Source organism: Sceloporus undulatus, chromosome 3 (assembly GCF_019175285.1).
Source record: "Sceloporus undulatus isolate JIND9_A2432 ecotype Alabama chromosome 3, SceUnd_v1.1, whole genome shotgun sequence".
NCBI lineage: Eukaryota > Metazoa > Chordata > Lepidosauria > Squamata > Phrynosomatidae > Sceloporus > Sceloporus undulatus.
In genome coordinates this window covers 191388174-191406189 of record NC_056524.1, presented here as the reverse complement: position 1 = coordinate 191406189, position 18016 = coordinate 191388174, and the positions used below count along the sequence as shown (strand labels likewise).

The window sequence follows — 18016 nt, the reverse complement described above, 5'->3', positions numbered from 1 at the left end:
GGGGGGGTGCCTTGTTGCTATTAAAACGCCAAAACAAAGATATCCTTCTTTCTTTGCTTCCGAAGGATCTCCCCCTCCTCCCTTTGTGTGCCTATTTGGTCCCTGTTTCTTGGTGGGCAGAGGAAGAGGAGGCTCTGGAGAAGCTTCCTCAGCCGCACTGTTGGCAACAAAGTAGTTTGATTAGGAGGAGGGCTTCCCAAGAGAAAGGGAAGCAGGGGAGGAAAGAGGAGCCCTCGCCTCCCTTTGCACTTCCAGGAGGAGGAAAACTTTCTCCCAAGTGCAGCAGCCACAAGGAGGGCAGAAGGAGCCTCTCTTTTGCGGAGCCTTGGAGGGAGGGAGGGAGGCAGGCTGAGGCTGGGTGGGAAACCTCCACCTCCCTCCTCCGTCCTCTCCCTTTCCTCGCCTCCTCCTTTTCCTCCATGGCCAAACCTCTCTCTCTCTCTCTCTTCCCCCTCTCCTCCTCCTCCCCCTTCTCTCTCCTCCCCTGAAACCCTTGTCTTCTTGGCCGAGACTTTGGCAGCAGCAGGGCTTGTGCCTCTAATCTGCTGGCAGCTGTTGTCCATCACACTCAGGGACTGGGCAAGTCAACAATGAGCCCAATCAGCCCCGGCAGCAAAACAAAAGCTTTCCACTTCACCTCGTTCAACGTCTCTTACTTACTCAAACCCAGAGAGAGAGAGAGGGGGGGGGGAAAGAGAAAGGGAGGGGGGATTTATTTGGAAGGGCAGGAACTTCTTCTGTTCTTGCCCCCAAGCTCTGCCTTCCTGCCCAAAAAATCTCCTCAGGCGACCTATGGAGGAAGGCAGAGCTTAGGGGCAAGAACAGAAGAAGTTCCTGCCCTTCCAAACAAATCTCTCTTTCTCTCCCCCTCCTTTTCCCCTCCCTTCTTCTTTTCTCTCCCTTTCAGGGCAAGGGCCACTTGTTTGGGTCTGTCCCAGTCCTGGGCTCCAGCCCAAAGACACACAAAATGTCCAACAACAGAGGGGCCAAAAAAAGCAGAGGTCCTCCTCCTTCTCGCCAAAGCCACATTTTGCGCGCTTTTACGCACAGCGCCTCTGAGGGGGACCTAAAATGGGCCCCGGAATGGGACTTGGTTGAAGGCGAAAGAGAAGGAGGCTGTGAGGTCTGTGGCCAAAGATGTCCTCACACGTTGATGCCAGCCTTCCCCTTGCCTCCTCTTCCTTGGATGGCGCAGTGAGGCGAAAACGCAGGGAGCGCGGGCAGCGACATGACGGAGGGCAGGAGGCTGAGGAAGGAAGGAAGGAAAGGAGAGAAAGAGAGGAAAGGGAGCCCCCTTCCCCAGCTCGGTCTCTCCTGGGTCTTTTACCTCCTCAGCAGCGGCTCTGAAGGTCCACAGCGGCGGCGGGTCTTTGGCCAAAAGCGTCGCCAGGGTTTCCTTATTGATTTGGTCTCTTTCCCCTCAGAGCTCCATCTTCTCTCGCCCTTTTTTTTTTGCCTCGGTGGCTCGATCGCCTCGCCGCCCAAGAGAGCCCACCTTCAGATGCCACACACCACACACACACAAGACACAAACCACACACACACACACACACACCCAAAAACTTAATCCTCTCCTCCTTGGGCTGCTTCTTCTCCTTCGAGTTGGGAGGATGGAGAGGAAGAAAGGAGGGGAGAAGAAGAAAACAGAAAACAAGGACAGAAAATCCAGTGGCAACTTGGATGCCTCTCTCTTGGAAGCAAAGTCTCCCAAAACCAAAGCAAGGGGGTTGTGGGGGGATGTGTGTTGTCTTCTTTTGCTTTTTCAGACAGCCTTTGGCTTCCTCCTCCTCCTCCTCTGTCGTGTTAGGAGAGAGAGAGAGAGGTAGGGTCTCTCTCTCTCTCTCTTTCTTTCTCTCTCTCCCTCTTTCTTTTTTTCTTTTTGGGCAAGAGGCGGGGTCTTCCCTTGGCAAAAGCCAATGGCACCGACCCACATGGACCAGCCTCGCCCCCGACAGAGACTCCTCACTGCAAATAGGCTTTCTCAGGGGATTAGGGGGGGATCAGCTAAAGTACAAACAGACGCAGCGAGGAAGAAAGGGAAGAAAAGAAAGAGAGAGGGGGGAGAGAGAGAGAGAAGGAGGGGAGGAGTAGAGGGGGGAAAGGGGGGGATAAGAAGAAAAAGGAGGAGGAGCCACTCCTCTTCGGTGGGGCTCCATTTCCTCCAACACCAACGCCACCCCCCTCCTCTTCTCTCTTTTCATTTCCTCTTCCTTCCTTCCTTTCTTTTTTTTCTTTTCTTTTCTCTCTCGACTTTCGCCGCTCCAACTTGGCAGGACTTGAGAGAGAGGCAGAACGCCACGTTTTACGCAAACAGAAGAAAAAGGAAAGGAAGAGGGAAGGAAAGAAGGAAGAAAAGTGCCAGCCTCCCTTTTTTTTCCCCTGGCAACCAAAAGGTCTCTTTTTCAGACCCTGCCAGGGCTTTTCTTTGGAGGTGTCAAGGGAAAGGGATCAGGAGTTGTTGTGTGCCTTCAAGTTGTTTCCGACCCATAAGGCAAACAAGCCCTCGTAAGGTTTTCTTTTGGCAAGTTTCCTCAGAGGGGGTTTGCCATGGCCATCCTCTGAGGCTGAGAGAGTGTGACTGGCCCAGCGGGATTTGAACCCTAGTCTCCAGGGTCAGAGCCCAAGGCTCAAACCTCAACACCACACTAGCTCTTGTACTATATAAACCGCTGGGAGAAAGGCAGGATATAAGTTAAATTATTAATAAATAGAGAGAGAAACAGAAAAGCAGGTGGTTGGAAGAAAGAAGGCAACGGACCTGCAGGTTAGCAAGAGTTTGGGGAACTGCTAATATTGGGACATGACCATTTCCATGGCCCAGATGGGATGTGAACCCTGCTGGCCAGAGTCATTTAGCCCAACCCTCAAACCTCTGCAGGCTAGGCTTGTTGAATTCAAAGATATAGCCGTGTTAGTCTGCAGAATCAGCATGTATCCCCAAGCGTCTGAGGAAGGAGACTGAAGCCTACCAAAGCTCAGGCCAACTTCTTTCGTTGAGTTAGTCTCAAAGGTGCTGCAAGATCAGGACGTTTCTGACTTATGAAGACCCGAAGGTGAAGCTGTTGTGAGATGTCTCTGCAACGTTTCTTCAGAGAGGGGTTACCCTGGTCATCCTCTAAGGCTGAGAGAGTGTGACTTGCCAGGTTTCCATGGTTGAGTGGGGATTTGAACCCTGGTCTCCAGAGTCGTAGTCCAGCATCCAAACCAGTATTTCACACAGACTCCCCAGCATCAGGAACTAATGCTTTATTTGAAACCCAAATGTGTATTGATCCTAGTTCTCTAGAGTTGGAAAGAGACCCTAAGAGCCATCCAGTCCAACCCCCTGCCATGCAGGAACTCACAATGAAAGCATCCCCAACAGATAGCCATCCAGCCTCTGTTTAAAGACCTCCACGGAAGGAGACTCTCTTGAGGCAGCATATTCTGTCAGGAAGTTCCTCCTAATGTTGAGGTGGACTCTCTTTTCCTGGAACTTGCATCCATTGCTCCACGGTTCTATTCTCTGGAGCAGCAGAAAAGAAGCTTGTTCCAGCCCCTGAAAGAGGGACCGGTCTTGCTGGGACGGGATCCTCATTACCAAATAGTTGTGTGCCTTCAGGTCATTTCCGAGGGATGACGACCCTATTGTGGGGTTTCCCTGGCAAGATTCGTTCAGAGGGGGTTTGCCATGGCTTTCCCCTTGGGGCTGAGAGTGTGTGACTTGCCCAAGGTCACCCAGTGAGTTTCCATGGCTGAACTGGGATTTGAATCTCCAGAGTCAGCGTCCAACACTCAAACCATGCAGGCTTGGCCAAACCCTATTAAAAATGTATCTTGTGCATTAAAAAAACTACAACAAAACCTTTCTTTCCAAAGCCCCGTTGCTTCCCAGTATGTTGCACTGACTGCCTTTGGAGCAACCAAGCCTGAGATCTCACTGCACAGCTGCAATCCTCAGCAACTGTTTTACAACTTTGTGTAAGGAAAACTTCCCCATGTTGTGTTTTTTTTTTACTTGACCAGATGTCCTCTAACTGAAAAGGAGGACAAGGCACCCCAAAAGGGAGGACCTTAAAAAAACAACAACACGGAGGACATGACCAAATGTGATCAAAGCTCAAAACACTCCTCTAAAGGTAAATCCATGCTTAGTCAAATAGAGGACATGGTGGAATTCCTCCTGGACAGAAGGTTGGGATGTAGGACGGGTCTGGAGAAAGGAGGACATGCCTGGTCGCCCTGGTTCTCGCCTACACAAAAATCACCTTTAAGGCACCAGGGATGAGCTCCATCTGGAAGGATCCTTTTTCATTTGAGTAACTGGTTATAATGATAAATTTTTGGATGGAATGAGCATGGCTGCCTTTTGGCTTCCACTGCTGATATTATTTTGATTAAACCATGCCTTATAAGACAATATTGCCAAAGTAAAGCTCTGTGTGTGTGTGTGTGTGTGTATACAACTGGCCCTCCATATCCACAGATTCCGCCATCTGTGGTTTGAAAAGATTCCAAAAGATATTTCCAAAAAGCAAACCTTGATTTTGCTGTCTTATATGGATTATCAGTGTGCCTTCAAGACATTTCTAACTTACGGTGACCCTAAGAAGAAGCTATCATGAGGTTTTCTTGTTCAGAGGAGGTTTGCTGTCACCTGAGGCTGAGAGAGTGTGACTTGCCCAAGGTAACCCAGTGGGTTTCATGGCCAAGCCGGGAATCGACCCCTGGCATCCCAGGGTCATAGTCCAACAAACAAACAAACCACAACACCACAAAGATATACATTCCAAATAACAAACCTTGATTTTGCTATTTTATATAAGGGGCACCTTTTTACTATGCCATTTTATTTAATGGGACTCGAGCATCCACAGATTTTGTTGTCCACCGGTGGAGATCCTGGAACCAAAGCCCAGCAAATACCAAGGGCCAACTGTATATTTCAGTCCGCCCTGAATCTTACAATACTCAGCAGGCCTTACTCCCTTACTTAAAGGGTTGGTTCCCTAAAATCCTAGGGTTCTCGGAGAGGTGGCTGGGGGTTCTTCAAGAAATCCTGAATGCGAGGGGAAAATTAACTTTTTAAAGAGATGTAGATATAATTTTTTTATATACAGGGGTTCCCTGGGCCCTGGAAATTATTTCAAGGGTTCCTTCCAAAAAAAAAAAAAAAAAAAAAAAGACAGGTTCAGTGGTCCCCAAACTGTGCTCTTTAAGGGATTTTGGACTTCAGCTCCCAGAACCCCAGACTATTGGCCAACATGACTGAGGCTTCTGGGAGCTAAAGTCCAAAATCTCTTAAAGGGCACAATTTGGGGACCATTGAGAGTCTAGCTCATGACTAGGGGTGCATCTACACTGTAAAAATAATGCTGTTTGACACGACTGTAGCGTCATTCACTTTGATTTGTAGTTTTGCAAAGTCTGTAGCCTTCTCCACCAAAGAGTACGGATGCCTCACAAAACTACAAATCCCAGGATTGTGTACGATGGAGTTATGACAGTTACAGTGGTGTGAAACTTCATTATTTCTACAATGTTGATGAACCCTACAAAAGGGTTAGATTTTAAGCAATAGTATATGACAAAAGGAATCTGGCAGAATTAAAGGGAATCAAATTATGGAATCATATTGGTAGTCCCAACTAGAACAAAGGAGCTGAATCAATTATTGAATGTTGAGTTGTTTGCATAAATTCCATTGATTCTGCTATAGATCTACTGTAGTTTCCATCTGCAATCCTGAGGCCATTTGTTAAACAATTGCATATAGTATTGTATAAATGCATACTCTCCAATATTTCACAGATTAAAACCATGACATCTGTGGCCAAGCAACACACAGATTGTCGTCAAGATGAGAAAAATTATTAATGAGGAAGATCACACAAGTAAGGACAATCTGCAGCAGTTTGCTTTTGCTCAGGCCTCCTGGAATGGGCATAATTCTGCATTCTCTTTTTCTTCCTGCTGAATTCCTTTTGCAGTTTGAACTCAATTTGCAGTAACTGAAGAAAGATGACGACAAAGGGGGAAAGGGGGAGGAGGAGAGAGAAACTGGGACATTTTAAAAGTACCTTACATGATAAGAGGTTTAGTAAGGAATAATGTTGTGTTGTGGTGTTGATTCAGTTTATGGTTATGGGAATGAAAAAGGATGGCAGTGAAAGAGAAATAAGAGGTTGAGGCCAAAATAAGTAAATTAGGGGCCTGAACAGACAGGCCAAAATAAACATGCTTCAGATCACTTTGGAGGTATGCTGTTTAAATGATGCATGCATCCTAAGAGGCCAGAAGCAACGCCAAAGCCATGCTCCAATCCTAAGGACTAGAGTGCAGCTTTGGCACAGCTTCTGGCATTTTAAGAAGTGTGTGTCCTTTAACCAGCATACCTCCAAAGTGACCCAAAGCAGCTTTATTTTGGTCTGTCTGTTCAGGCCCAAAGAAAAGAAATGAAAGCCAGTACAGAGAAGATTATAAATCTATCCTTTGAAAGTGGAAAGTATTGAAAAGAAAAGTTAAGTCAATGATGTCTAAAATTTGTAAATTCAGTGGTAACTCTGTTTTTTTATAATGTATAGTATGAAATCAACAACAGACGATTAATCAGGACTGTCCCTGCCAAATCAGGATAGTAAATGTACCTGGTTTTATCCTGTTTTTAATATTATCCTTTTTGGGGACAAGTAATGCACAGCAAGTGACATCCCTCAAGTGAAATAAATCATCTTTAACAGATTTGGAAAAGAGGCAGTGTAGGGGCTATAGCTTCATATATTCTCAATTGGACACATTAGCATGTACTAAATGCCCTGAGGAAAGTAGGCCTTCCCTTCCCTGTGGAAAGCTTGCCGTGCAGACCTTTGCAGGTTGACAAACTCCAAAATCTGACTGTGCTGGGGTTTTAAATAATGGAAATCATGCATCTAATTCCTTAAAAATGTCCCCTCCCCCTTTATGTGTGTCCACTTAGTCACAGATGTGGGGAGGAAATAATAGTTGGCGCATCAAGGCCCGTCCTCGCTTTTGTCCAACTGGGGGCTTCCTGCAGCCGCTTAGAAGCCTTTCAACGCCACCCTGTCATTTCCCCACAACAATGTTTATTTGAATGTGTGATTCTCAGATCACACATTCATTGTCACCCCCGTACAGTGTGCATGCAGTTTGAAATGGATGTTGTTGAGCCTCAGGCACCTGACGTACTGAGCCCCTTCTGATGACTTCTTAAAGACTGAGGAGTTGACATGTACACCCCCATGAAGCACTACATTTGATTTGAATATCATACACTTGCATGACAGCGTTCAGATGTTGAATGCAAGATAACAAGAGCACAGTAAGACACATATTCAGTTGGGTTTTGCTTTGAGGGTGACTGTTAGCACTGTCATTCTTACATTTTGCTTATTCCAATGATGTGGGCAGGTGGTGATCTTATCTTTTCCCTTTTCTTGTATAATCGTCTAGTTTCCTTGTTGGATTTCTTACTTGCTTGCTTTGTCTGGGAGGAAATTGATTCAATAGCCTGGCAAAACTTGAAACCACATAACTACCTGGTGGAATCAGTATCAACATTTGAATTTGTTATGTGTGAAACTCTTGTCAAGAGTTTTATATTTTCAACACAAGCTTAGTTTGTCTACGACAGCACTTTAAATTCTACTTTCAATTGCTGGTAATCTTTGTTTCTGATCCTGGAAGGTTCTTAGATGTGAATAGTGACTACTGAGAACAAGGCTTCAATCTTGTGTGTACTCACTAGGGAGTAAATCTCATTGAAATCAGCAGGATTTATTTCTGAATAAGCATCTGCGACATTTCACTGCACATGTCAGCAGTTAGAAGCTGTTACTGCAGTTGCAGTTTATTCTGCCCCATTAATATTAGCAGATTCCCCCAGATGTATGTACAAAAATAAAAATAAAACAATGACATTTTCTTTGTGGGTGAGTCTCAGTGATAATAATTGTACTAAAACTGCAAACATGAACTATGGAGAACACTGTTAGCTACCATTGAAAGTTGGTGTAAAGTACTGGTGAAAGTTGCATTTCCAAAGCTCCTTTCCATATGATTGTAATCTAATCCTGGAAAAATGCAAGTGAAGGAAATATTCTGGGGAATAGCCTCATTGTTGGACTATGTGCTCACTCTGTTTGCACTTGAATTGTTAAACAAAATGGACAGGGTGAGAAGAACACAAACTGAAATGTACAATATTTTTAACATAATCTTGGTTTGCAACAATTATATTTGTTCTATCTGTAATCTAGGAATAGATTGTTTGCAACAATTATATTTGTTCTATCTATAATCTAGGAATATTGCAGTGAAACATTCACATCTTAGTTTTCTGATATTTGTAGTTCCCCAAACTCTTGCCAATGTGCCTATCCATTGCTTTCTTTCTTCCAACCTGTTTTTTCTGTTTTTCTCTTATTGAATAATTGTTTAATTTATATCCTACCTTTTTCCCAGCATAGGATATAAAGAGCTAGTCTGGTGTAGAAAGGGTTGCCATAAGTCAGGACCTCCAAACCGGGACAAATGTAGGACAAAATTTTAAAATGTAGGACACATTTTTTAAATAATGGAGGACATGTGGAAAAAATGAGTGATTTTTTTAAAAAAATGTTAATATAAATGCGGAGGGGAACAGGCAGGGCGAAGGAGCCTCACTGAAGCGAGGCTCCTTGGCCCTGCCTGTCCACCGGCGGAGGGGGCCAGGTGGGGAAGGAATCCTCCCCTCAGGGAGGCTTTCTTTCCCCGCCTGGGCTCCGTCCCTGCCGGCGGAGCCAAGGCGGGGGAAGAATCCTCACTGAGGGGAGGATTCTTTCCCCGCCTGGGCTCCGTTCTCGGCGGTGGAGCCCAGGTGGGGAAAGAAGTCTGGCCTCAGCGAGGCTTCTTTCCCTCCCTCAGCTCTGGCAGAGCCAAGGGGGGGAAGCCCCCCCCCTCGCCAAAGGAGAGAGGCCTGCACAGGCCTCTCTCTTTCACCCGCCCCCGCTGTTGCAGACTTTGCAACAAAGCCCGGGGGCGGGGGAAATCCTGGGGGCGGGGGCAACCCAGGGTGGGACCGTGCGGACCCGCCCAAAACCGGGAAAGTCCCACCCACAGGCGGGATATGGCAACCCTAGGTGTAGAGGTTTGAGCCTTGGCCTCTGAATCTGGGGACCAGGGTTCAAATCCAGCTCTGCATGGTAACCCACTGGGCAAGTCACACTCTCTTAGCCTCAGAGGATGGCAATTGCAAATCCCCTCTGAATAAACTTGCCAAGAAAACCTTATGATAACCCTATCACCTTAGGGTTGCCATAATTCAGAAACAACTTAAAGGCAAACAAGACACAACTGTTTAAAACAAAGTACAGCTAAAAGACCATTAATGCAAAAGTTTTTTTTAAAAACACACACCACAATTATGTTTAAAAACAAGTTAAAAAAACACTGTTAAAAATAAATTTAAAACATAATAAAACACAGACATAGCACATCCCATTAAAAGCTCCCTCTACGGCAACAAGTTAAAAACCAAAGCCTGCCTAAATAAAAATGTCTTTGTCTACTATTGGAAAGACAGCAAGGAATGAGTCAACTAAACCCTCTCATGGAAGAGAGTTCCACAGCTTGGGAGCATCCACCTCTCTTCTACAATCTCATCTCTTTTAAAAAAAAAAAATTCCAGGGCACTTCCAAGTGAAGTGGAAACACAGTTTTGTTGCTTCTGGAATATCTCTGGTTCATTTCTGTGAAGTGAATGGACCTGGACTAAAAAAGAGAGGAGCACAAACATCTTGCTGGTACCCATGGAAGAGGGGGAAGGGAACACATTGTGTGCATACAGTTAGTGTGGGGACAGTGTGAGTTAACTGAGCAACAGAATTTTACCTACTGCTACATGCTGGCAGTATATTTACTTCCAAGTATTCCTTGCCTAAGAAAACATGATAGCCATGTTTAAATATCTGAAAGGATATACTGAGGATGGAACCAGCTTGTCTTCTGCTGCTCTAAAGATTAGGCCCTTCAACAGACAGGCAAAAAACACTGGCATGAGGAAAGAGTGGGGGCATGGCGACCGCATGTTGCCTACCCCCACACCGGTGTCATGCCAGCAGGGGGCATCACGCCACGTCTTTGGCACAGCATGTAGACACACTGTGCCAAAGAGCCACAGAAAAGCTGTGGCGGCACCAGAAAGGGCACTGTTTCCGTGGCACAAAAAGAAGCTGCTTTTTGAGGCTTCTTTTTGTGCTGGGTTGGGGGGCATGGCATGCAGTTACCACTTCCTAAACTCAGGGCTTCTAGGGGCAGTGTGACATCACTTCTTAACAGTAGTCTGCCAAGCCCCAAGGATATGGAGCAGTGGGTTCAAGCGACAGGAAACGAGATTCCACTTCAACATTAGAAAGAACTTCCTGACAGTAAGAGCTGTTCAAAAGTGGAACACACACCCTTGGAGAGTGGTGGAGTCTCTATTTTTGGAGGTTTCTTAAACAGAGGCTGGATAGCCATCTGTCAGGAGTGCTTTGAAGGTGTATTCCTGCATAGAATGGATGGTCCTTGTGGTCTCTTCCAACTCTATGTTTGTATGAAAATCCTATTAAATGAATGGGGTTACCATGAGTCAACAGATGATTTGAAGGCTCTCTCTCACACACACACTATCCAGGGTTTTCACTTGGTGATTGTTAGTATGTGATATGGCTTTAAATATGCACGTGTGCTTGCTTGTGAAAAACAGCTTGTGCAACTTATGTTACTGGAAAAATCTATAATCCTTATAATAATGTATTGTGTTTGTGGTGTGAACAGAGTCATGTGTTGAACTCTCAAAGAAAGCGCAAAGCAATAAATGCAGGAGAGATTCAGTGCTACATTGGCTTGTAAAGGTATCAGTTAACACCTGATAAATGTTGTGATTTTAACATGTGCCAGGTGAACTTTATCACCTCACACATTTTAAAAACCTCAGGCAGGAATATAAAAAGCTTCTCTTCTCAAAGCTTTAAGACAACTGTTGTGAGCCACTTCAAAGTGTACTATGTCACTTGTGAGAAACAAGGTGTGTAAATTTGGGTCTGTGCCTTCCACAATGGTTGCCAAGTTGCCATTAGAACTGAGGCAGGAAGATGTTTGGCAGACAGCTGCTTCTGTCATGGTTCTGTTGTAATTAGGGAAGTTCCACCTGACAAACTTTGCTCTGGCATGAAGCGACAAAAGATACATCGTCTTTATGTAAGCCAGATATTGGCAGCCCTGTCTTGCTCAATCACTTGAGATCTCTCCATCCCTTAGAATGCAAGAAGACTATAGATACTTTCCCCTCTCTCGTTCTTACAACATTATGGTCATCAGAATTCACACTGTTGCATTTGGAAAAGATAGAGAAGTCTGTCCCTAACTCTGCTAGGCAGGCTGAAAGGGAGAGATGGCAAAACATGAGCAAATCAAATCAGACATTCAGTAAAGTTGACAGATCTTGCATCCCATGCCACTGTGAAAATAAGTTGCATCTCTTTCTGAGAGGGTTACTTAAAATAGAGAAACACCCTCTCCAACTGGAAGTCTATTAACCACACATGTCTCTGTTATACATCCAGGAACACAAGAAGAAAGAGGGTGAAATCTTTTAGCTTTCAAACTGTTTTTAAACTTGAACACTGTAGATCCATCTGCATTCTTTGAAGTGATACAGGCCAAGGATAGCTAAGTGTCTACTCAGCTATCCTTAGCCTATACCACTTCAGAGAAATACAGAAGGGGAAATAATGTACAGTGAATATAGGAAATCCATGTATTAGATGTAAAGATTCTAGGCTTCTTAACATCCCATTTCTTTATGTAGAGAGAGTTTTTGAGGCTCAAGGGAGTCATTCAATCATATAATTACCTGACAGCCTTCTGAAGTGGTACAGTTCAAGGAAGGCTGTGCAATGTAATTTTTTCTGAATGTATAGAATAGCTTTTAGGATTACCTAGTCCTACCTGAGAATATGGCAGGGCATTTTAAAAATTCCACGACAAGGAGAAATTATGCTCTCTCCTATTACAAAATTGTACCTAGACATCTTTGTTGGGGGATTTGTCCCTTTACTTTGGGAGTTGATTTAAGAAGCAATTCAGTCTAACATCTGACTTGAAAAGGAGTAAAGTTAAATGAATCCCACTGAGAAATGTAATTGTGGTGGTCTGAGTAGTTTTGATGCTTTTGGGGATGTGTGTGACTGAAAATTCAGCCAAAAAAACCCTCAAACAAACCTGGGACGGTTGTTCCTAGGGCCACATGTGGCCTGCACACTGTACTTTCCTGACTCCTAGTATAAATAATACTAAGGCAGGTTACAGACCGCCATTTTGTCCCAGTTTGAAAAAGGGGTGTCTCTTCTAGACGCCCCTTACCTTGTTATGGACAGAGTCCGTAACAAATGGCGGCGCCCGTTCCACATGGGCGCTGCCATTTTGATGTAAAGGATGCTCTGCGTCCGCATGTCGCGCGGCGGAAGTGATGCCGCAAGTGTGCACTTTGGCACTTGTGGCGTCTCTTCTGGGTTGCCGGAGGGAGCGCGATTTTCGCGCTCCTTCTTTGCAGCGCAGAGGAGTCGCGTGGTTTGGCTGCTGCGACTCCTCCGCAATGCAACCGGCAGCGGCCCGAGACCAACCCTTTTGGGCGGTCTGTAACGGGCCTATGTTAGATGGGGCATTAGTAATATTCAGCATAAGGGAGCATCATAGGAAGGCCAACCAAGCAGACTGCAGTTGCCCAAGGGTTTCTGGGGACCGAAGCATCAATCCTGTGTATTGCTGTTGAATTTGTTGCACTAAAATTCACTACAGGCTGAATCTCCCTTACTGTATCTGAAATATTCCAAAAACTAAAACATTTTTCATGGGTGGCTAAGTTGGTGACACCTTTGCTTTCTGATGGTTCAATGCATACAGATTTTGTTTCATGCACAAGATTATTAAAAATGTTATAAATCCCAAACACTTCTGGTTCCAAACATTTTGGATAAGGGATAGTCCAGGGCCAGCTGCTCCATATAGGCGAGCTAGGCGGTTGCCTAGGGGCGGCAAACAGTAGGGGGTGCTGACGTGGTGGGGTGGCAAGGTTGCTGGCAAGGGCACAGAGAGAGAGAGAGAGTGGCCGGAGCCAGGCAGAATGATCCCCTGGGGTTAGGGTTGGCTGCCTGGGCACTGCTTGTTGGAGCAGTCTTCTTCTTCCTCCTCCTCTTCTTCCTTCCCTCCTCCCTCCTGGTGGGCCTTCCAGTCTGCACCCACACTGGAGAGATAACCTAGTTTGGCACTGCTTTCACTCTTTCCTGGCTTTAGGCTATGGAATTCTGGGAGTTGGACCCACAACAAACTCCAACTCCCAGCATGCCATAGACTTGAGCCAGGATGCTTAAAAGCACTGCCAAACCAGGTGATTTCTCCAGTGTAGATGCAGTATAAGTCTCTCTATGTGGCGCATGCATGTGCACTCCTCCTGGAAGTTGGAGTTTGTTGTGGGCCTGGACCCCACTACATACTCCAACTCCCAGAATTCCATAGCCTCGAGCCAGACAAAGAGTGAAAGTGGTGCCAAACCAGGTTATTTCTTAGGCTGTGGATGCAGCTTAAATCTCTCTCTCTGACACGCGTGCGTGTGCTCCCCTGCCCCAAGTCCTGGGAGCTGGAGTTTGTTGCTGGCCGGCTGGGCCCTTCTTATTTCTCTTCCTCCTGCTCCTCCACGTCTTCCTCCCCTCTTCCTCCTCTTCTTCTTCCTGCCCCCTTCTTCCTCCTCCTCCTCTTCTTTTTTTATCTTCTTTCTCCTAATCTCCTTCTTTCTCCTCCTTTTCTTCTTTCTTCTCCTCTTCTTGTTATTCTCTTCCTCCTTATCCTTCTTTCTCCTTCCCCATTCCTCCTCCTCTTCTTCTGTTGTTGTTGTCGTGTGCCTTCAACTCCTGTCCAACTTATGGCAACCCTAAAGAGTTTCCTTGGCAAGCTCCTTCGGGGGGAGGTGTTTGCCTTTACCTTCCCCTGAGAGGCTGAGAGAGTGTGACTTGCCCAAAGCCACCCAGTGGGTTTCCTTGGCAGAGCTGGGATTTGAACCCTGGTCTCCCATTGTCCTAGTCCAATACTCAGGCCACTACTACACCATGCTGAACTCTCCACTGCATAACAACACTCAGTTGTTATTTATTGTTGTGTATCTTCAAGTTGTTTTCGATCTTATGGAGACCCTAAAGCAAATCTATCCTGGGGTTTGCTTGGCAAGATTTGTTCAGAGGAGGTTTGTCATGGCCTTCCGCTGAGGAGGCTGAGCGAGTGTGACTTGCTTGAGATCACCCAATAGGCAGGGAATCGAATCCTGGTCTCCAGAGTCCTAGTCCAACACTCAAACCACACAAAGTTACATCCCAGCCTTCTATCCAGAAGGAATGTCAAAATGCCCTCCATTTTGAGCATGACTGAGAAATATCAATTTACAGTATATTGTTTTTTATTAATGTTTTTGGCTTCTAGTTGGTTGTGTCCTCAATTTTTCTTGAACATTCTACAATTTGTCCTACATCATATCCTACATTTTTCCTACACTTTGAGGGGCTACAGGGGGGTGCCAAAATATTTCTCACCAAATACCTAGATGTGGTATAGTCAAATCTATGTAACGTAAAGATGTGCAGGCAGAAGCCTCTACAGGTTAAACTGCTTTTATGCTGGTGTCATCCCATTGCTGGCTGTTCTCCCTGATCAGATGGGAGGCAAGTTGGCCAGTATAACTGCTCTGCCCACTGAGATCAGTAAACAAAAGAGCAAAAAATGAGGTGGAGAAGGGATAGCAAGGAAGGAACCCAGTTGTACCAAATCCAAACCTCCCACAGCTCAAGGACACAGTTCTGGCACAAAATTAGGCTAGGGCAGTCCTTTCCAAGATCCCTCAGCTGTAAGATTTTTGAATTCAACCTAGCATCAGCTGGCCCACCATCATTATGATTTTAGTCTGTACTGTATCTCCAAAAACAGAAGACTTCTGAAAATATGAAGCTTAACAATTAGGATGCTTAGGGCTTACTTAATATTCATAGATAATACGTTCTGGACACCATTCTCATGTTAAGAACAGAAATACTGTATCTTTGTACAATGTGATTTTGAACAGAGACGTTGGTATAAAGTAGATTTTTAACTCTTTCCCTACCTATTTCTTTTTCAGCTCAAAATTGCCTCATCTAACAGCTCCCTCCTATGAGATTCAAAATTCAGAGTGTTTTGAAATAATGATGGTGGAAATGAATTGTTTTTTACTGAATAGAGTAAAATACAAAACACAAAAGCAACAGTTCTGACAAAATACTTGTTTAACACTGGGGCCTAAAACCAATTGCTAGATCCAACTAGAACGGATCAATTGAATAAATGGGATTTATACAATTGCTGACCTACCACTGAGCAATTAATTAAATATGTCTACTTTATTGGATATACCAACTGGATATAGAAGTTATACAAATGGAGAAACTTTTATTTGATTCAAAGCTGAACAAGACTTAACAGTCTCTACTGAAGCCCTATTTGGTTCAGTGGGGTATATAACCAGGGAAGTGTGTACTCTATAGTATCCAAATTCTGTTTCTAGTGCCAAGACTGAGTTCTGGAAACATGTTAAAACTTCCATGAAGAAGACACATCCTTTGAGAATGTGCATGCTTACTTACCTTGCAATGTATAATACCCCTCGGGTCTGTTTGGGATTAGGACCTATCATTAAAGGGCTGTATTTCCAGGTCAAAAGGCATGGGTTCCAGCCAGGTATGCCTGAACACACCATTTTTACAGCTGAAGCTCTGGTATGAGAGAGAATATCCAAAATTGAATGCGTACTATTTCTTCAAAATATGATCTCATACTTAATCTTTGCATATGAAACTAGTTGTTGTTGTTTAATATACCCAGAAAGAAATGGTCTTCAAGACACCGTAAATTAATAGTGTCTTTTCAGTAACATAGCATTCAGATATCTGGGGTTGAGGGGAAATCCAACAACACAAAGTTCATTGGTTCCGGTGCTAGAGGCAGCATGCTCCTCTTCAATATTTGTTGATGGGGGATATGAACAGGAAGATACTTTTGCACCTATGTCCTGCTTGTAGAGATTTCTGGAGCTTTTCATTGGCTACTGGAAATAGAATAATGGACTGGATCGGCCTTTAGTCCTATACATCAGAGTTCTCCTTATTTTCTTATAAACAAAGTAATGCGTGACTACCTCTTCAAATGACATGAAAGAGCAGGTTGTACTAACCCTGGTTGCAAAAGTGGATGTTGCTTTTATCAGAAGACAGAAACCTTGAAAAGCATGAAAGGGGTTTTCTTTCTTTTCTTTAAATCAACCACAGGTCAATTTTATCTTTTTTTCTCCCTCAGTCTCCAGATTGGTTTTCAGTGGGCAAACAGTGGAAGGGAAAAGGGTATTTATGTTTCCGACCTTTAAAAGGTTTAAGTTTGTTGAATAAATTAAAGCTGTAAAATATCTCAAGTATTACAAGTATTCACACTCAGCTTGACAGTAACCTAGTCCTGGGAGTGTAGAATTTGTCTGGATATATTTTCTTATCCCCAAAAAAATAAATAAATTAAAAAAATGGTCATGCAGGGTTAATTTGACTTCTAAATCCACACAGCAGCCAATAACTGGCACTAGATGTTCATTATTCTAGTCTAGTGTTCAGATTATCTGTTTACCAAGAGGAAAAACTGCTAATGAATTATAATGTTTTTCATTCAAGGACTGTATGCGTCTGTTACAAATACCTTTAGTTTCCTTGAACAGTACACATGTACACCCCATCAACACATTGTCACAGTGTATTTCCACTTGCTAAGAAGCAAAGCTTGAAAACCATTACCTATTGGACTACCACACCCAGAATCTCCTACCAGTGTGGCCAATACGCACTCATCCAGACACACACACACATACACACAGGGTCAAAGGACTGCTAACCCCAAACCCAAGAGAGAGAGAGTATACTGGAAATGCACAGTACTCATAAAGACAGTAGAGTACGGCTATCCTTACTAATCTCTTATTTTGGGATATTTTTAATAAACTGGCCACATGTGCCTGAAATTTAACTGCTTCCTTTCCACCTCAAAACAACATAGTGTTTGAGCATGCATGTGTTTTGTAATTGGCTTTTATTTACTGTTCTTCGTACCCATAGTATTACTGGTAATAGTATTTGCAAATATACAATCATATTTTTATGAGTGCATGTGAACTTTTATGAAGCTTAAGCCACAATAATTTGACTATTATAAATTAAAAGGGACCCATTCCTTTTCCTGCCTCTTGCTTTATGCTTCGTTTGGGAAGGTTGTTTCCAAAAGACATCTCAGCATTCTATGTTTCAGCTTTGCTCAACCACAGACACAAGTGATAGATCATTCTGTTTGCCTGACTTCTGACTTCTGTTCTCTCTTTACCTCTTCAAGTGCCACCAACACTCTGCAAACTGAAGTTCTTGCCAGACAGTTTAAAAACATATTAACAAAGTTATGTATCTAAGGAATCAGCTGAGTTTATAGAAACCACTTCCTTATCTGGTCACCCTTATCTGGAAAGTAGTTGCTGCTTGGATTCACTTTCACAGCAATAATTTGATGTTCCAATTTCTTTGAGACCATGGTGGTACATGCCTTAGTTACATCTTGGTTGGACTACTGTAATGTGCTCTACTTGAGGTTGCCTTTGAAGAGTATTTGGAATTCTATTTTGAGGGACCCTTTTGGTATGTTTTAATGATATTGTTTTTTTAAACTGAGAGCTGCTTTGAGTGCCAATTTTGGTGGAAAGTGGGATATAAATAAATACAACAACAACATTTCCAGACTGGCTTTCAATTTGCTGAAGGCAAGTCTCAAAAATGGTAGGAAAAAATACCAAAACCAAAATTTTCTTCTTTGCTTCAGTGCATACCTTTCTGTAAGGTATATGGGTTTTTCCACCTCAAAACATCACATACAACTTAGTGAAGAACAAGCTGCTTTT

At 44.1% G+C, this 18016-nt stretch overlaps 1 protein-coding gene across 2 annotated transcripts in view; it reads right to left on the bottom strand.

The window, feature by feature from the left end:
- CTBP2 (C-terminal binding protein 2) overlaps positions 1–2034 on the bottom strand; it is a 276513-nt gene extending 274479 nt beyond the window's left edge. The window contains exon 1 of one of the 2 annotated variants that reach the window (XM_042460080.1): positions 1328–2034. The gene's annotated coding sequence lies outside the window, so the exon portion shown is untranslated. The remainder of the gene's footprint in view (positions 1–1327) is intronic. The other variant, XM_042460079.1, reaches the window with a different exon arrangement.
- Positions 2035–18016: the final 15982 nt, after the last annotated feature.